General features: G+C 47.9%; 1 long non-coding RNA gene across 1 annotated transcript in view; it reads left to right on the forward strand.

Annotated features, from left to right (window-relative positions):
- LOC134944508 (uncharacterized) overlaps window positions 1-18,415 on the forward strand; it is a 38,278-nt gene extending 19,863 nt beyond the window's left edge. The window contains exon 2 of the long non-coding RNA XR_010181882.1: window positions 16,972-18,415. This is a non-coding gene — a long non-coding RNA (uncharacterized LOC134944508). The remainder of the gene's footprint in view (window positions 1-16,971) is intronic.
- Window positions 18,416-20,266: the final 1,851 nt, after the last annotated feature.

Below are 20,266 nucleotides of genomic sequence, written 5' to 3' on the forward strand. Positions count from 1 at the left end.
CACTCACCTCCATCGACTTATTGGCCGCTCGACCACCCGACCGGGAGGCAGCGGAATGGGCACCCATCAGGGTGGGAAGTCACTGTGGGGGTTGAGCTAGCACCTATTACCGTTTTGATAGTTTGTAATTAAATTAGGATGGTTTTGATTTTAGCATTTTAAGGTTAGCATCAGTTTAATAGAGCCGTTCTTTTTTCTGCCACCATATGCCGGCTGATTCGGCATCTTAACAAAGTTTTCATTTACAGGTTTGCTATGGTTAGGGTCAAATAAATAGCTAGCAATTTTTCTGCCAAATTCAAGTCTCCGTGTCTTTATTTCTTGGTATTAGAGGTAACGAATGCTTTACTTAAAATGAAGGGGTCCACCAAATGTCACTAGGATGTTTATGGCAAGCAATTCTACCTACAAACCCAAGGTTGTGCGATGGGTTCTTCGGTGGCACCGACATATGCTAACATCGTCATGTTTGCCATAGAGGAGGAAGCATTTTATAGTAATCCTACATTCAGGCTGAATGTATTGTTCAATCACTATATAGACAACCTATTTGTTCTTTGGAAGGGATGTGAATGAGCTCACGTCACTCATTGAACAGTACAATTCAGGTTCAGGACCTATGATAAGCTGAAGGCTGCATAAGCCTGAGGCCATATAAGCGATCAACTTTTTGTGATTGGTTGTTAAATGACTAAGCAGTTGCTAGGCAGATCAGTTTTCCCGGTTGGTTTTTTCCTATTGGTTTAAGGGGTTGTGCATCAGGATGAAGAGGAGGGTCTTAGGTTAGTATATAGGGGGTGGCCATCTTGCTAGACTCCCTCTTGCCTTTCAGTTTATGCCCCAGGAAGGATAAGTACTATTGCTTATTTTCACTGCCTGTAAATTGTTTTTTTTTTTTTTTTGAATTTCATTTGCCTTCTCTAGGGCATTATACAGTGCTGTGCCCCCTCTCTGCGTGTCATTGTCTACTTTTGCAGATTCTCCCCCCTCTGCCATGCCTCGTCCAAAACGTGCAGCTCCCCCCCCCCGGCGCCTCGTGGATGCGGGGAGCGCCTTCCGCTCCCGCTCCCCGAGCGTTGCGCCACAGAGAGGACTTCCCCCTGTTTCAGACAGGCGGCGGGGACGGGCAGTTACAGCCCGCTCCCCTGCCGCACGGAGACGGGCGGCCAGCGGCCGCTCGTCACGTGGTGCCGATGCGCGCGGCTCGGCCGGGCCGCGCGTCCCGGCGCTCGCAGCGGGACGGGCCTCTCCTCTCCCTCCTGCCTCGGGCGTCTGCAGCACTTCCCCTCCGGCGGCCGGCGGCCGCTCTGCACGTGGCGCGGGTGCGCGCGGTCCGGCTGGGCCGCGCTCCCCGGCGCCTCCCGCGGGCGAATCGACTTCCCTCCCTCCTTCCATAAGTGCCTCCGGCCCTCCTCCTCCATCCCCGCGGTCGGCTCACGGCGGCGTCCTGGGGGCACAAGCTGTGCCGGACGGCCGCGGCAGAGCTGCGGGGGGCGAGGGGGGGGTCAATATGCAGCTGGGGGATATGAGCCCAGGGCAGCGGGTAGCGGCTCCCGCTGTCCCCGGGACAATACAGGGCCCCATACTACCCCCCTCCAGCGGGGGGTTTAGCACACCGCACCTCAATTTAAATAATATTGGGCCGTTTGGGCCTAGTGTCGCCGGGGCGGGGGACGTGGCAGCGGCGGCCGCCACACCCGCCCCGGCGGCAGTCACATGGCAGGGTTTTCCCCCGGCCTCGGTGGCCTGCTCGGGCTCCTCCTGGGTGTCAGACGCCCCGACGCCATTAACGGCGCCCCCGCTCGTCGGTTTTCAAACCCCTCTCCACGCCCTTCCCGGTCTTTTTCAGTTTGGGTCCACACAGACATCCGTCTCGGCGGCTTATATGACGCCCGGCGGGGCGCTTTCGGTAGCAGCGCAGCAAGGCTTCGCGGGGAGCCAGTCCTTCCCCGGGGGTTTTGCGTGGCCTCCGGCTCCAGCATTCCCCTTAGCCGCCAGCATGCCTTCCATGGGCTTCATGACGGTGTCCGGCACACAGTTTTCCCCGCACGGGGCCAGCGCGGGCGCCGGCGTGCAGTCCACGTGGTCGGTCGGTGGCCCCCGAGTCGCGGTGCCCTTGCCGGCCTTTGCGGGCCTGCAGTCAGGGCAGGCACCGGGCGGTGGGTATCAGGTGGCACAGAGTTGGCCCCCTCTCGCGGCGCCCCCTCAGTTCCTTCCGGCGTCATACGGATGGGCGGGGGCGGGCGGCTGCCCGCCGCATACGGCGTGGCGGCCGTCTTACCCCGCGAGTTTCGGTGCAGTGAGCGGGTCAGCCTTTACGCAGTCGATCGGGTACACCTCGGCGGGGGCCCCCTCCCTGCAGCTGCCGGGCGGCCATCCGCCACGGAACGGGGGGACGGGCTCTCCGCCTCCGCATTTGCGGACAAGTGTTAATGATGTTCTGGTTCCCCCGGTGCCGGTTGTCCCCTCTTTTTCTCCCTTGCAGGTTCCGTCTAATTCAGGGGCTACGCCCGTCACGAGGCGAAGGTCACGGACAAGCGCGACTGCGAACGTGGAGGTACGGCCAGCAGCGGAGGCGGGTGCAGCGGACGACGCGGTTCCGGGTCCTTCAAACTCCGGTGAGCTAAATATTCCTTTACACGTTTCAACTTGTAGTTCCTCGTCTTCTAGCAGCGTATCATCCGGCTCTCCGCGGCGCCCGCGTAAATTAGCTCAGGGTTTTGACGCGGCCAAGAAACCGGGTGGTATTGGGGAAAATGCGTTTCGCAATTTTCACCAGTGGCTGCGTGGGTTTTTGGTGTTCATGGCTTGCTACACGGAATCGCGTCCCGCGGAGTATGCCAACTTGGTGAAATATTTGTTTTTAGTACACGATATGTACTTAAAATCCAAGGGTTCCGCGTGGCGGGATTACGACGAGAAGTTTCGTCGCAATCAGGATGGCAACCCCATCCTGCCCGCGGGTTTTAAGGATGTTGAGGTGTGGTTGGAGGTCACGCAGCAGGTCAAACCCACCCCGGACGTCACGGCCAAGAAGCCCGGGGCGGCCGGGGCGGTGGCTTCTCGATTGACGGGAAAAGGCAAGTGCTTTTCCTACAACGACGGCAAATGCGGCAAAGGAACGGGCTGTCGTTTTCGCCACTCATGCAGGTTGTGCGGAGCCAGTCACCCGGCCAAGGAATGCACCGCGGCGACAGGCGGTAAGCCTGCCGCTTCCACCGAGGCCGGTGGAATTGGCAAGTAAGGCCTTCTCCCCGATTATAGTTCCCGAGTTGCAGCGCTGGCTTACCTTGCACCCCGATGAGTCGGCGGCATCGTTTCTCTTGCAGGGCTTTCAGCACGGTTTTCGTTTGCCAATCCCGGATTCGGTGTATGTGGTTGCACGCCAGAATTTGAGATCGGCTCGGGAATTCCCGCAGGAAGTCCGGCGGAAGGTTGACGGGGAGATTGGGCTGGGGCGCATGGCTGGGCCCTACGCCCTTTCCCCGTTGCCCTCCTTGTGCATTTCCCCAGTAGGGGTAGTGCCCAAGAAGGCCATAGGTAAGTTTCGTTTGATACAGCACTTGTCGCACCCGCCGGGGCTGTCGGTCAACGACGCTATCCCGGAAGCCCAATGCAGAGTTCGATATCAGTCGTTTGACGACGCGCTGCGATTAGTGCGGGATTGTGGTCCGGGGAGTCTGTTGGCAAAATTGGACGTGGAGTCGGCCTTTCGGCTACTCCCGCTACACCCAGATTCCCTGCGGTTTCTGGGTTTCAAAATAGGGGGCGAATTCTACGTCGATCGGTGTCTCCCCATGGGTTGCTCTGTCTCCTGCGCCTACTTTGAGTGCTTTAGCACGTTTTTGCACTGGTGCGTCCAGACCGCCTCCGGGCAGATGGGGGTGGCTCACTACCTGGATGACTTTCTTTTTGTTGGCCCCGGAGACAGTTCGGTCTGTGGGGACATTCTCTCGGTGGCCAGGTCGTTATTCTGCGCTTTAGGGGTACCGGTTGCGCAGGATAAGTGCGAGGGTCCTTGCACTTGTCTTAGCTATTTAGGTATCGAGATTGACACGGTAGGGGGGTGCTGTCGCTTGCCCGAGGATAAGGTGCGGAAACTATTGGGTTTGATTACAGACTGTTTAGGAAAACGCAGGGTTCGGCTTAAACAGGTGCAGTCCTTGCTTGGTTCTCTCAATTTTGCGTGTCGGATTATCCCCATGGGTAGGATTTTCTGTCGCAAACTTGAGCGGGCCACCGCGGGGACGGTTCGACAGAATCACTCCGTGTACCTTTCCCGCGAGATCAAGGATGATTTGCGGATTTGGGTCTCGTTCCTGGTGTCCTTCAACAGGGAAGTGTTGTGGCCCGCTCCTTGTTGTTCCAGTAAGCAGCTGCAGTTGTTCACGGATGCTTCAGGCAGTCGAGGTTTCGGCGCGTTCTTCGCTGGCTCATGGTGCGCTGCGGCCTGGCCGGCATCTTGGGTAACGCGTGGGTTTACCAAGAACCTGCTTCTGCTGGAATTGTTCCCGATCTTAGTGGCGCTTGAGTTATGGGCCGGACGGTTCGCAAATAGGGACATTTTGTTTCTTTGCGACAACTTAGGGGTAGTGCATGCGATTAATAACCAGCGTTCCTCATCTCCGCAGGCGCTGCGATTGCTAAGGCATTTAGTGTTGGTTTGTTTGCAGCGCAATATTAATTTTAGGGCTCGCCACGTACCTGGAGTTGACAATGGAATTGCGGATGCATTGTCCCGGTTCCAGTTTGACAAATTCAGGACGTTGGTTCCGGGAGCGGAGGCAGAGGGGTTACAGTGCCCACCTTCTGTCTGGCAGATGGTCGAAGCGGTTTAACGGCGTTGGCCAGGTGTGCACTGGCTCCCTCTACGCTACGAGCGTATGATGCTGCATGGCGGGATTGGTCAGCCTTTCAGAGTAGGTACGGGGTAGCAGGTGAGTCCTCGGCCGACGCCCTGTTGACCTTTGTTTGGGAGCATTACCAAAACGGTAGGTCAAAAGCGGCCATGGCTACTGCCCTTGCGGGCATCGCCTTTCACTCGCGACTCCACGGGACAACGGACCCCACGGGGTCGTTTGTCCTTTCCAGAGCGCTGAAAGGTTGGGCTAGGTTGCACCCGGCGCCTGCGGATTCACGTAGGCCTATAACGTTGCAGCTGCTAGCGGAATTGCTGCGTGTGCTACCTCGGATTGCGTCCTCGGAATTTGAGGTGGCATTGTTTAGTAGCGCGTATGCCCTGGCCTTTTTCGGGGCTTTTCGGGTGAGCGAGCTAGTGGCGAGCAGCAAGGCGTCCCGGGAATCGGGTCTGCTCTACGAGAATGTGCGCTTGCAGGAGGGCCTGTTGCTCTGTAGGATTGTGCGGTCCAAGACAGATCAAACAGGTCGGGGTCGCTGGTTGTCCTTGGAGGCTCAGGGAGGTATGGGCGTTTGCCCGCTGCGGTTGACGCAAGAGTATGTGCGGTTAAGACCTCCGGGGGGCAACCAGTTGCTGGTGCACGCGCAGTTGGACCCTCTGACAAAGTTTCAGTTCTCATCGGTGTTCAAGAAATGTTTGACGGCGTTGGGCTTGCAGGAGGCGGACTTCGGTACTCATTCCTTTCGGATTGGGGCGGCTACCCATGCGGCGGCCGCTGGTTCATCACCAGCGGCTATTCGGGAGTTGGGTCGCTGGAAGTCGGCCTCCTATAAGTCCTATGTCCGTATAGATAAGTTATAAGTGCGCCTGTTGCGCTAACCCAAAAACGTGTTTACTCGTCGGTTTTTGAACGCTTACCGTTCAGGAATCGAGGGTGTGAAGCGAATTTTTAAAATTTTTCCTCCGAGGGGGCCTAATTTCAATTGGCTGTTCTACCAAGGTCCACGGGAGGTTTTTTGAGTTTTCTCCTTCACTTGGGTTTTATTGGTTACGTTGTGTTTAAGTTACAGATTATGTGCATAATCTGACATTAGGATATTTTCTTTTACAGCTGTCAGCAATTTTGGAGACCACATATGGATGGTTGGTCATTCATATGTTTTTTGGGCGGAGAAACATCCCATGGCATCTAGGGCGACTGAGATTTTTGGGTCCCGGCAATTTAGATGGTTAGGTGTTAGGGGCATGTTATGGGGTGATTTGTTGCGCGTCCTTTTTTCTAGGGAGCGCCGCTGGGGTCGCCCCAGTTGTATTATCATTCATCTGGGTGGTAATGATCTGGGCCGAGTTAAAGGCATAGACTTGATTTTGTCTATAAAGGCGGATGTGGTGGCGATACGTTGTCACTGGCCTGGGGTATGCATTGTCTGGTCGGAAATGGTGCCCCGTTTCCATTGGCGTGGTGCGGTGCGTTTCTCGGCGCTGGAGAAAGCACGCAAAAAGGTGAACTCGACGGTGTCTCTGTTTGTCAAGGCCATAGGCGGAGTGGCAATTAAGCATCCTCTGCTGGTGCTGCGGAACAGGCAGTTCTATAGAGACGATGGGGTTCACCTTTCTCCGGAAGGAGTGCAGTTTTTTCTGGAAGATATTTTCGGTCTTTTTCGTTAGAGCTAGTTAGTTTCGGTTGGTTAAGGTTCTGTTTGCGGATGGCGGTGGCGGTTTGGAAAACCTTGGTGGCGGGAAATCGCTGCCAACCAGCTGTCACACAGGCATAAGTGGTCATTGTGGGGCTCCCTCTTTAAATGGACGGCAGGTGTGTCCTTTTCTTGCGGTTGGACATTTAGACGTTCCCCTGCGGGAACCGAACGTTTGCCAGAGAAAGAGGGGTAAGGCCAGCACAATGCGGGTTATGCGGGAAGGAGGCGGGGTATGTGTACTCCCCTCCTTGGTTTGGTGGTTTGTCATCTAGGTGATGGGTGCTGGTGTTTGGCAGCGGTTTTCTGTTTGCCATCCTCCAAACTAAAGTTAATATATATTCAATTCAATTCTAATTCAGCCTCAATTATTAGTTTAAAGAGTTGGTCAGCGATTAATAAACATCGTCTGACCTTTAACTCCAGCTACTGTGTCCGTGTCTTTATTTCAGTGTGTGGTGTGGTTTTATTTAGTGATAAGCTAGCTTAAGTAAAAGGTTTATGTAATCACAATAAAGTTATGAGCGGCTTAGATAAGCTGAAGGCTGCATAAGCCTGAGGCCATATAAGCGATCAACTTTTTGTGATTGGTTGTTAAATGACTAAGCAGTTGCTAGGCAGATCAGTTTTCCCGGTTGGTTTTTTCCTATTGGTTTAAGGGGTTGTGCATCAGGATGAAGAGGAGGGTCTTAGGTTAGTATATAGGGGGTGGCCATCTTGCTAGACTCCCTCTTGCCTTTCAGTTTATGCCCGCCCGCCCTCCCAGAATGCGTCTACGTTTTTTGTTCTTGCTGTGGGCTATTGAAAGCCAGATTGGCGGGAAATCGCTGCCAACCAGCTGTCACACAGGCATAAGTGGTCATTGTGGGGCTCCCTCTTTAAATGGACGGCAGGTGTGTCCTTTTCTTGCGGTTGGACATTTAGACGTTCCCCTGCGGGAACCGAACGTTTGCCAGAGAAAGAGGGGTAAGGCCAGCACAATGCGGGTTATGCGGGAAGGAGGCGGGGTATGTGTACTCCCCTCCTTGGTTTGGTGGTTTGTCATCTAGGTGACGGGTGCTGGTGTTTGGCAGCGGTTTTCTGTTTGCCATCCTCCAAACTAAAGTTAATATATATTCAATTCAATTCTAATTCAGCCTCAATTATTAGTTTAAAGAGTTGGTCAGCGATTAATAAACATCGTCTGACCTTTAACTCCAGCTACTGTGTCCGTGTCTTTATTTCAGTGTGTGGTGTGGTTTTATTTAGTGATAAGCTAGCTTAAGTAAAAGGTTTATGTAATCACAATAAAGTTATGAGCGGCTTATAAATTTTACCTTCACTATAAGCCAAACTGAAATCAGTTTTTTAGATGTCAAAATTGATTACAATGAGGGCAAATTAGTTACGTCTATTTTCACTAAACCCACTGACCGGAACCAGCTACTCCACGCTCGTAGCGGTCATCCGGCCTCTTTGAAACGGGGCTTGCCTTACGCACAGATACGCAGGGTGAATAGTGATGCAGTAACTGCTGGCACACAAATTGACAGTCTGATTACGAAATTGTTGGCTCTGGGTTATTCAAAAGAATTACTTCGGGCAGCTCAAGCTAAAGTGATGTTGTTGAACAGGGAGGATCTGCTGCGTAAAACCTCCTGTAGTAGAACATCAAACCAGGTTGCCTTGGGTGAATAAATGTAATAAAGAATCTGACATAATCACCAGGGTAGCCAAAAAACATTGGCCTATTATTGAAACTGACAAGCAATTGCAGCTGTCAGGTTTAAGATTGATGCCCTGTTATTCACGTGGTAGAAACTTAAAGGATTATTTGATCAGAACTGACATTTCTAAAATTAGATCTGGAGTAAATCTGACTTCAGAAACTAATTTCCTTAGTTCACACAAAAGAGTTGGCTGTATCAGGTGTGCCTGTGTACAGGGCTGGTTCGAGGGCTTTAAGCGCCCCGTGCAGGCAATAGGGGGCGTGGCTTCATACAGGGGGCGTGGTCACTTACGCCCCCTGTACAGTAGTAGCGCCACTGAAATGTGCGGTGCGCGATGACGTCATCGCGCACCGCACAGTAAAGGTCCTCTCCACGAAGGGAAACTAGACGCGTAGCGTCTAGTTCCCTTCACAGCCGGGGGCAGCGGCAGCGGGACAGAGCGGTCAGCGGGGGGCACAGCAGCAGCAGATCCTGGCATGGTGCGGCGCCCTCCGGATGGCGGCGCCCCGGGCAAAAGTCCTGCGTGCCCGTGGCAAGATCCGCTACTGACTGTGTAACATGCCAGTTTTTACTGGCAGGAGATTCGTTTCACCACCCTCATATGGGCAAAAAAATTATGATCACATTTTTATTAACTTGTAACTCCACCCATGTAGGTTATCGTATCCTCTGCCCGTGTGGTCTTTGCTACATTGGGAAGACGGAAAGAAAATTCAAAGAGCGCATGACTGCGCATCGTTCAGCCATCCGGAGTGCGTTGGAGACAGGGACGAGTGAACAGCCTGTTGCTAGGCATTTTGTGACATGTAGACATCCCCTTAATAGCATTCGCTATAGAATGATTGACCAGGTCCCACTTGATATCAGGGGTGGGGTGTGTTTTGTTTGCCTCCTTTGTTAATAAAGCTTGACGACAGTGGCACAGACCACTGAAACGTTGCTGTCTAACAACCTGTGAATGGTGAAGCTTCATTTATATCACCGTGAGTGCCACGTCTGTATGCTGTGGATCATTTTGTTCACGGAGGCACCGATGCTTTGATTTGCCATTTAGAGGGAGTGCCGTACCTGCTGCTGTATTATTTAAATATGTTTAATACAGCCTATTCTATAGACCAGAGGTTCTCAAACTCGGTCCTCGGGGGCACACACAGTGCATGTTTTGCAGGTCTCCTCACAGAATCGCAAGTGAAATAATTAGCTCCACCTGTGGACCTTTTAAAATGTGTCAGTGAGTAATTAATACACCTGTGTGCACCTGCTGGGTTACCTGCAAAACATGCACTGTGTGTGCCCCCGAGGACCGAGTTTGAGAACCTCTGCTATAGACCATCTATCAGGGCCGTCTTTTCGTATGGGCTCAATGGGCACTTGCCCAAGGGCCCCAGGAGTATAAGGGCCCTAGACTGATAGCTGAGAGTCCCCTCTTTCCAGGGGTACCAGATTTTTGAAAATCGGGCCAAGGGAACCGGAGATATCCGACTTCAAACCAGTGGTCCCCATCCAAGCCTGCTAATTGCTATTCCCAGCCAGATATCTCGGATTTTGTTTGATTTATAGTTTTTCTGAAGGTAAAATCCAAAAGCTGGGACTCTCCACTTTTGGTGATCCCTGGCAGCTTGTCTCTACTGTGCCCAGAACCAGAGATATCAGCCTTCCAGCAACTGGTCCCTGCTCCAGCTCCACATGCCTAATATGCATTGCATACTTGCCTACTTTTGAAAAAGCATTTCAGGGAGATTGTGAAAGTATCACCTATCAGCGCGGACGTGTACTGCTACATCGGAGAGGTCTGTTATGAAAATAACTTACATCCAAATGTAAATGAGCCCCAAAGTAAGTAAGATCTACTTGTTGAAGAAAAGACACTTATATTTTGCAGGATTTTTTTTATGTATTGTGTTTTACAAGAGCTTCCATATACTGTAAGTGGCCACAAGAATGCATGCAGCCATAGGGATCATTGTGCCTTATAACCAATACAAGGAAATGGCACTGATGATCCCATTTGAATGTATGTATCTCTGATTTCTCTTTTTTTCAGGGAGATTGAGGGACTATTCAAGGAGTCAGGGAGATTGCTACTATTTCAGGGAGTCTCCTGCAGAATGAGGGAGGGTAGGCAACTATGCTAATATGCAGTTTTAGATTTTCGTTGGTGGATTGCTCTGGCTCCTGAACTCTGATCCCCAAGTCCCCAGTACCTCCTGAAAGGTGAGACTCTTTAGTGTTTTTTCCCATTCAAAGCTAAGAGTCTATTTCCAGGAACTGCAGTCAAGCAAGCTGCCCTCCCACCGGAAAATGGTGAATATTAAGCCCACTCCACTATCCACCCCTCCCCTGCGTATTAAAAACCCCTTACCACCCTGGAAGTCATGTACCAGGGCCCCTTCATTCAGCCCAATGCCCCATTATACAGTTTAGTGTTCACTCCGCCGCATCTGTGCAGTAAGGGATTAATTAGCAGGAATTACTGCTCCAGGTCCTACATGCTGAGCTGAAGATAGAACAGCCCCTATCGCCCACGGGACATCAAAGCTGCCGCTGATAGCACCCTCAACCCCTACCGCTGGAGGATAGGTAGGGGCCCCAGTGCATTGTTGTGCCCAGGGGCCTACACTGCTGTTAAGACGGCCCTGCCATCTATAGTGTTAAATTTAGTAATACTGTATTCCATGTTCCGCAGAGAGGGAGATTGTGGATAGCATTTGGAAAGCCCCCCTCTAGAAATCCTGCGTGGCTATGCCCCTCTACCCATGGCCATGCACCCTGTACCGTTTTTTACTTGTAAATGTTGGAGGGTATGTAACCTGCGTATAATAACCAACAGATGTATAGCTAGAGGAAAACTTATAAAAAGAATAAAAAAGCATGCCAATGACATAGGAAAATTACGTTCTGCAGTAAGTACAGGGGTGTTTTAACAGAGGAGGGGGCCATGTGCAGATTCCGGGTGGGCCCTGTCCTCTCCACGGTGCAGAGTCTACTGCACATGTGCAGGTCTCCGGAAATATGGCACCTGCCATGTTCCAGAGACTGGTTTCACTACTGCGCATGCGTGGCAGCCATTTTGGCTGTGATTTTTGCCCTGCCTGCAGCGCCTGACGAGGGTTTCCAGAATGGTAAGTTGTAAAACATGGGTGCGGTGTGGGCCCCCCTGCACTCATTATAGAAACGCCAATGAGTAAGGAGCATACTTGCAGGAACACATCTCCAACCCACATTTGAGACTCCTGTTTGGAGAATGGAGAATGCGCTTCAACACAGACAAGTGTAAGGTAATGCACTGTGGTAACAAGAACAAAAATTACACCTACCTACTAAATGGGGTAAAATTAGGGGATTCTGTACTGGAAAAGGACTTAGGTGTCCTCATAGATAGCAAGCTAAGCAGTAGTACCCAAAGTAGGACTGCAGCAAAGAAGGCTAATAAAATATTAGCATGCATAAAACGGGGTATTGATGCTAGGGACGAGAGTATTATACTCCCGTTATATAAATCACTAGTGAGGCCACACCTTGAATACTGTGTACAATTCTGGGCACCGTACTACAAAAAGGATATCCTGGAGCTTGAAAAGGTACAGAGGAGGGCGACCAAACTAATTAAGGGCATGGAGATGATGGAATACAAGGAAAGGCTTGAAAGACTAGGCATGTTTACATTGGAAAAGCGGAGACTAAGAGGGGATATGATCAACATCTACAAATATATAAGGGGACAATACACAGAGCTTGCGCGGGACCTGTTTTTGGTTAGATCAACACAGAGGACTCGTGGACACTCGCTCAGGTTAGAGGAGAGGAGATTCCGCACAATACGGCGTAAAGGCTTTTTCACGGTAAGGACAATACGTGTTTTGAATTCCCTGCCCGAGGGAGTTGTAATGGCGGAATCTGTCAACACCTTTAAGAATGGGTTAGATAAATTCCTATTGGATAAGGATATCCAGGGGTATGGTGCATAGTCATGCATTATAGTTACTATAAATAGGGATACAATGCAATGGCTGACAGCAGCACCAGTCAGAAATTTTAGTCAAATCATCATGCATAGGACACCACAAATAGGTTGAACTCGATGGACAATTGTCTTTTTTCAACCTCAGATACTATGTTACTATGTTAGGGGGATGGAAAGATGGCGTTCATGTAGAGTTTACATATGCGATAAAAGACTGCATAAGGGAAAACTCCCTGAAAAATCTGATGTACATTAATTAGATCTCATCAGTGCAGGATGTTAACTCATCACGTGGTATAGGTCTTACATATCTGAGAGTATCTATTCATTATCACATGACAGATGTTGGATGGGGATCCGGTCTGAAGATCGACAGTGTCTAGGTCGACAATGTTTAGGTCGACCACTATAGGTCGACAGTCACTAGGTCGACATGGATGGAAGGTCGACAGGGTTTCTAGGTCGACATGTGCTAGGTCGACAGGTCTAAAGGTCGACATGAGTTTTTCACATTTTTTATTTGTTTATTTTTTCATACTTAACGATCCACGTGGACTACGATTGGAACGGTAAAGTGTGCCGAGCGAAGCGAAGGCACCATGCCTGAAGCATGGCGAGCGAAGCGGTGCACTAATTTGGGATCCCGGTCACTTTACGAAGAAAACGACACAAAAAATAAATAAAAAAATCCTCATGTCGACCTTTAGACCTGTCGACCTAGCACATGTCGACCTAGAAACCCTGTCGACCTTCCATCCATGTCGACCTAGTGACTGTCGACCTATAGTGGTCGACCTAAACATTGTCGACCTAGACACTGTCGATAAAACGAACCACACCCGGATGGGGATCCGGTCTGAAGATCGACAGTGTCTAGGTCGACAATGTTTAGGTCGACTACTAGAGGTCGACAGTCACTAGGTCGACATGGATGGAAGGTTAGAAATGTTATAAGGAAAGCAAAACACCCATTGTCGAGTCATGTGGTAAACTGTCAGGGTACAGATTTTAAGAATATCAAAATGTTGGCTGTTGAACAAATTAAAACTACTAAACGAGGAGGTGATAGATACAGTGTGCTGTGTAGATGGGAAGCATACTGGATCTTTAGGATGGATACCCTGATGCCGGGTGGATTAAATGATACTGTGGAGCTTAATGGTGTATAATGATTTATAAAGGGTAGAATTATGCTTTTGTAATCTAATAGGTAGTTAGTAGGGATGACATGATATAGCTAGCTTAATAGATGGTAATGGTGTGTTCCTCTGATCTGATCTATATACATGGATGTGTGTATGGATAAAATAAATTCATATAACTTTTGTGATATAGTGGTGAGAGAAAGTTAGGAACTGATAAATTCAAAAACTAGATATAGTATAGTGTGGTTAAGACTAGATGTCCATTGACATTATACTATATATGTATATATATATATATATATATATATATATAGTCTATATGTAAGAGGAGAGTGAACTAACTAACCAACTAATGATGGATTGCGACTTAGCGAATATAGATCTATTTGTGTTTTTGTTTTTATTTTTATTCTTATTTTTATCTTTATTTTTATTCTTATTATTATTTTTATTTATGTGTACTTACTCTTACTATGTTCTAGAGTAGTAGTACGTGTGAAGCAGCTTATTCTATTTTTATTTTTATTACTTATTTTTTAGTGATATATATATCTTTTTCTTATGTTTTATATATAAGTATATTTGTTTATACATGTATATTTTTATATAGATCTGTTTTATTCATAAATAACGGTCATTGAAGCCAGAGAATATATATGTTGTAGTGGGAGGATGCAGCTCGAATAGCTGTATAAATTAGTTGAGCTACACTGGTATGGAACGCATAGAATCCCGTAAATGAGAATGCGGGAATGTAATCAAAGTGAGTCATGAACCGCAACAGTATACACGCATGCGCGAATCGAGCAGCGCAAGATATAAAAAAGCCCTGAGTATCTGCAGTATAACTATAGACACTGATGAAGCCGCTGACGGAACTTTAAGCGGAGAAACGCGTTTGTCATAATTACTGCAAGGAGAGTTGGATATACCAAGTAAGTGCCGGCCGGCCAGAGGCAGCTACCTTACATGCAAAGGATTGGACATCTTACCTGTTATCCATCATACGGTGGACTCCGGATAAGGCTAGTTTTGGAGGCGACAGCCGGGAGAGGTATTTAAGCACGTGTAAAGCTGCAAATTAACACGTAGATGAACATTCCTATGGCTCTGATGAGCGGGGACTTTGAATAACTATAAAGCTGGAAATAACATCTAATACCAGCCTAAGTATACGGGGAAACTCCGTGTAGAGACCGCTTTATAAATTGTGCACTCAAAGAACTGCCACTTGAAATATAAATGGAGGCTTGTTAAACAGCTACACAGGCACCAGATTATAAACATCAGCTACTATTGTAACAGGCTGACAAAAAAGGTTACAATTGTGACAATAGGGTTGTATGAGATTGCTCAGGTTAAGTGTTTAGCTGCATGCTATTATATATAGTTGGGAGTGTGTAATATTCTCTGGCAACACAAGATAGCAATATGGTATGAATTGTATATTTTAATTATATCTAATAGAAATATTGAATACCTGAATGTTTTATATGGGTTATTAAAAGCATTATTTTAATGTGAATGTGCCAGCGCTGTCCTTGTATGTTGTTGTTCAGACTGTGAACCCAGCCTTTTGGACATAGCAGCAGGCGTGTTCACTACAACAATAGCGCCGGATTCTGTATATAAATTACAGATTAGACATTCTTATAACATGTCAAAAAAAGTTTGATTTTATTTCCATCATTTACACTTTCAAAAGAACAGAAAACAAAAAATGGCGTCTGCAAAAGTTTGGGCACCCTGCAGAGTTAATACCTTGTACTGCCCCTTTTGGACAGCTGAGGCCTGGCAGTGTCATGGATTGTTCTCAATCATCGTCTGGAAAGACAAGGTGATGTCAATCTCAAAGGTTTTAAAAGCCCAGACTCATCTGACCTTGCTCCAACAATCGGCACCATGGGTTCCTCTAAGCAGTTGTGTAGAACACTGAAACTGAGAATAGTTGACGCTTACAAAGCAGGAGAAGGCTATAAGAAGATAGCAACGCGTTATCAGATGCCCATATCCTCTGTTCGGAATGTAATTAAGAAATGGCAGTCATCAGGAACAGTGGAAGTTAAAGCAAGATCTGGAAGACCAAGAAAAATATCAGACAGAACAGCTTGCAGGATTGTGAGAAAAGCAAGTCAAAATCCACGTTTGACTGCACGATCCCTCCAGGAAGATCTGGCAGACACTGGAGTTGTGGTACACTATTCCACTATAAAGAGATACTTGTACAAATATGGTCTTCATGGAAGAGGCATCAGAAGAAAACCTCTTCTACTTCCTCACCACAAAAATCAGCATTTGAAGTTTGCAAATGAACATATAGACAAGCCTGATGCATTTTGGAATAAAGTTCTGTGGACCGATGAGGTTAAAATCGAACTTTTTGGCCGGAATGAGCAAAGGTACGTTTGGAGAAGGAAAGGCACAGAATTTAATGAAAAGAACCTCTGTCCAACTGTTAAGCATGGGGGTGGATCAATCATGCTTTGGGGTTTATTGCAGCCAGTGGCACAGGGAACAATTCACGAGTAGAAAGAAAAATGGATTCAATAAGATTCCAGCAAATTTTGGATGCTAACTTGATGCCATCTGTGAAAAAGCTGAAGTTAAAGAGAGGCTGGCTTCTACAAATGGATAATGATCCTAAACACACCTCAAAATCCACGGTGGATTACATCAAGAGGCGTAAACTGAAGGTTTTGCCATGGCCTTCACAATCTCCTGACCTCAACATAATTGAAAATCTATGGATAGACCTTAAAAGAGCAGTGCGTCACAGACAGCCCAGGAATCTCAAAGAACTGGAAGACTTTTGTAAGGAAGAATGGGCGAAGATACCTCCAACAAGAATTGAAAGACGCTTGGCTGGCTACAAAAAGCGTTTACAAGCTGTGATACTTGCCAAAGGGGGCAGTACAAGGTATTAACTCTGCAGGGTGCCCAAACTTTTGCAGACGTCATTTTTTGTTTTCTGTTCTTTTGAAAGTGTAAATGATGGAAATAAAATCAAACTTTTTTTGACATGTTATAAGAATGTCTAATCTGTAATTTGATGCCTTTTGGAGATTTTTCCATCTTTCCTTGGCTTCTTTTTGCACATTAAAATGAATTTTTGCCTGGGATGCCCAAACTTTCAATCCCCACTGGCCCAGCAGTTGCCATGGACCCCTCCACCTGTCCTTGCTGCTTCATTCAGCCTTCTACTCAGAATTTTATGTCACTACAGCCATATGAAATGTCCTCCGTTCTCTTACTCCGCATGTGCAGTATGGGTTACTGCGTCGATGTATGCAGAGCGGCTGCAGACTGCAGGTCATTGACAGTTTGCAGCCATTTGGGGGAGGCAATGGCCTCCGTTTCCTATGACAAGTGCAGTTTCTCTAACAGTGGCCTCCTATGCCTGCAGCTGTGGATTGGAAATGTAGCCTCTTGCATTGACACATCCACTGTACTGACCATAATTGTCTGCAATACTAGCCACCTCCCAGTCGCTGCCCATTTACACATACGCAGTTGTAAAAAAAACATAGCCATTGTAAGCAGCATGTAATCAGGCCTGATGTTCAATGTAATATCATTCATCCATACTTATCTTCTGTTGCAGATTTATCTGGCTGAGGACAGTACAGCATTTGAGCCTACACTTCCAGAGACCCCATGGAAAGAAGAACCAATGTGTAATTGTCCATAGAAACATGGATATAATAACGATGCCGGAGTACCAGGAAGCATGTTGGCCTCTGAAGATAATATGGGAACGCATTAACCATGCATACAGTTCAGATACTCCTCCTAAGGACTGGGGACTTCAAAAAGGGGACTACGGCCTCCAAATGTGGGTATTCCCATCTAACAACGAAAAATACTATGTGGTCTGGGATTCTCACTGCTCCTATTGGAAGGTGAACACTCCGTTTGGACAGTGTTTATTTTTTATAGGACCACTATTCATCAATAAAGACAGGACGGGTCTAGCTGTACCCCCGTTATTCAGTGTCAACCAGTCAGATACAGATACACTGATACCGGCCTCCCTTCCAATGGTGACAGAGCAAATGCATAACATTTTGAATTTTGTAGTTAAGCCTTACAGCAGCAAAGCATCCTGAGATACAAACTGTATGCGTTCCATAGCGATTGATTATAACCCATTGTTTTAAGTCAAATGCAAACATTTACTTTTCTAATTGGGCGCCTTTTGGAACCATACATGGGATGGGGATGTCTTTTACTCCACAAGTTCGTCTTTCGCACCGGAATCGCAAAAGCCAATGTAATTGAGCCATAACTTTTAGAGGTGGGGCTCTTCATGTCCGCTTACATATCGCCCAACATACGTGAAATGACGTAAGCAGATAATGCACTGATGAATGTGGAAACGCAGAAGGGTGTGTACCCTTGTGTACACCTAGTGAACACATAGGCCCATGTGTAGAGAATAATTTGCTCTGCGCCAATGTGATTTTCAAGTATCCCAATGTCATCATTCATGGTTAGGAGATATTGGACTGCGATGTGCTGCAACGGCTGCCGCATGCGATCAACGGCCACTTCTGGGGGGGGGGGGGGTTCCCAATATTGGTAAATTTGGCTGCATCGCTTCCCCCATAGAAACCTATGAGGGATGCAGCTGCCGGTAAGGATGGAGGGATCTGCAAGGATCAGGTCTCTGGCGGTGGCACTGTCCCTGCATCTGGCTATCAGAATGCCACTATTATTACTGCAGTGCCTCCTGGAATGTCTTTTGTATGCTGCAGAGATGCACTGCAGCATATACAGCCCCCTGTAGCATCCACAGTGCTATTATTCCTGGCGGCCCCGCCCCCTCAGTATAACATGCACTTAGTGGGCGTGGCCAGCACATGGCGCAGTAAAGCCCTGTCACAGTGCTGCTAATGAGGGTAAAATGACTCCAGGTAACCTCACTAGGTAGGGCTTCTTGATACCTCCCACTACCTTTTAATATGCCGTTTGTAATCTACTCCCTTGTTTTTTAATCTATGTGTCTGAAAAAGAAAATGTTTTAAATAATAAAGGGATGTCCTCCATGTTGATGTTTTTAATGCATAATTGAGCTTATTAATTTTTTTTATTACAGTTTACTACATGTTGTAACTGCTTAAAATAATTTTTAAGAATGTACTGTATAATCTGCGTTCAGAAAATGTTCAAAAAAACTTCATTTTCCTGAAATTATAACATGTGTAAAGGTTGGCTTACAAGGTCTATGTACCCATGGCAAATTTAGGGGTGAGGCCACCCCTCAGCATACCTATATTGCCCCCCCCCTCCCCGTCATGTCCTGTCCCCTTCATGTTGGGGCTGTTAGATAATGGTGCACTCTATGCCTGTCTCTTCATGCATAGGATCTCATGGGCGCATCCTCTAGTGTTTGTCCCTCTAGTACTTTAGAAAACAAATGGCGGATACGTTTCCTGCCAGGCACCACAAGTTAGGTAGACACATTTACAAAAAATCAATCATAAAATAAGATTTTAAACCTACCGGTAAATCTTTTTCTCGTAGTCCGTAGAGGATGCTGGGGACTCCGTAAGGACCATGGGGTATAGACGGGCTCCGCAGGAGACATGGGCACTCTAAAGAACTTTTAGTATGGGTTTGCACTGGCTCCTCCCTCTATGCCCCTCCTCCAGACCTCCGTTAGAGAACTGTGCCCAGAGGAGATGGACAATACGAGGAAAGGATTTTGTTAATCTAAGGGCAAGATTCATACCAGCCCACACCAATCATACCATGTAACCTGGAATACACATAACCAGTTAACAGTATGAACAAATAACAGTATCAGTCAAAGACCGATTCCAACTGTAACATAACCCTTATGTAAGCAATAACTATATACAAGTCTTGCAGATCTAGTCCGCACTGGGACGGGCGCCCAGCATCCTCTACGGACTACGAGAAAAAGATTTACCAGTAGGTTTAAAATCTTATTTTCTCTTACATCCTAGAGGATGCTGGGGACTCCGTAAGGACCATGGGGTTTATACCAAAGCTCCAGATCGGGCGGGATAGTGCAGATGACTCTGTAGCACCGACTGAGCAAATGCGAGGTCCTCGTCAGCCAGGGTATCAAACTTGTTGAATTTTGCAAAAGTGTTTGAACCCGACCAAGTAGCTGCTCGGCAAAGTTGTAATGCCGAGACCCCTCGGGCAGCCGCCCAAGAAGAGCCCACCTTCCTAGTGGAATGGGCCTTTACCGATTTTGGTAATGGCAATCCAGCCGTAGAATAAGCCTGCTGAATCGTGTTACAGATCCAGCGAGCAATAGTCTGCTTCGAAGCAGGTGCGCCAATCTTGTTGGCTGCATACAGGACAAACAGAGCCTCTGTTTTCCTAACCCTAGCCGTTCTGGCTACATAAATCTTCAAGGCCCTGACTACATCCAAGGACTTGGAGTCCTCCAAGTCACTCGTAGCCACCGGCACCACGATAGGTTGGTTCATATGAAATGAAGACACCACCTTAGACACCACATGAAAAATCAAATAGGGGCTCTTGTGAGACAAGGCCGCCAATTCTGATACACGCCTTGCAGATGCCAAGGCCAACAACATGACCACCTTCCAGGTGAGAAATTTTAATTCAACCGTTTGAAGGGGCTCAAACCAGTGAGATTTAAGGAACCGCAACACCACATTAAGGTCCCAGGGTGCCACTGGGGGCACAAAAGGAGGCTGGATGTGCAGCACTCCTTTCACAAAAGTCTGGACTTCTGGTAAAAAAGCCAATTCCTTCTGAAAGAATATAGATAGGGCCGAAATCTGTACCTTAACAGAGCCTAACTTTAGGCCCATATCCACTCCTGCCCAGATGGAAATCTTCCGTAGGAGCATTCTTGGTTTCACACCAAGAGACATATTTCCGCCAGATACAGT

The sequence above is a fragment of the Pseudophryne corroboree genome, chromosome 7 (genome assembly GCF_028390025.1).
Source record: "Pseudophryne corroboree isolate aPseCor3 chromosome 7, aPseCor3.hap2, whole genome shotgun sequence".
In the NCBI taxonomy this organism is placed as follows: domain Eukaryota; kingdom Metazoa; phylum Chordata; class Amphibia; order Anura; family Myobatrachidae; genus Pseudophryne; species Pseudophryne corroboree.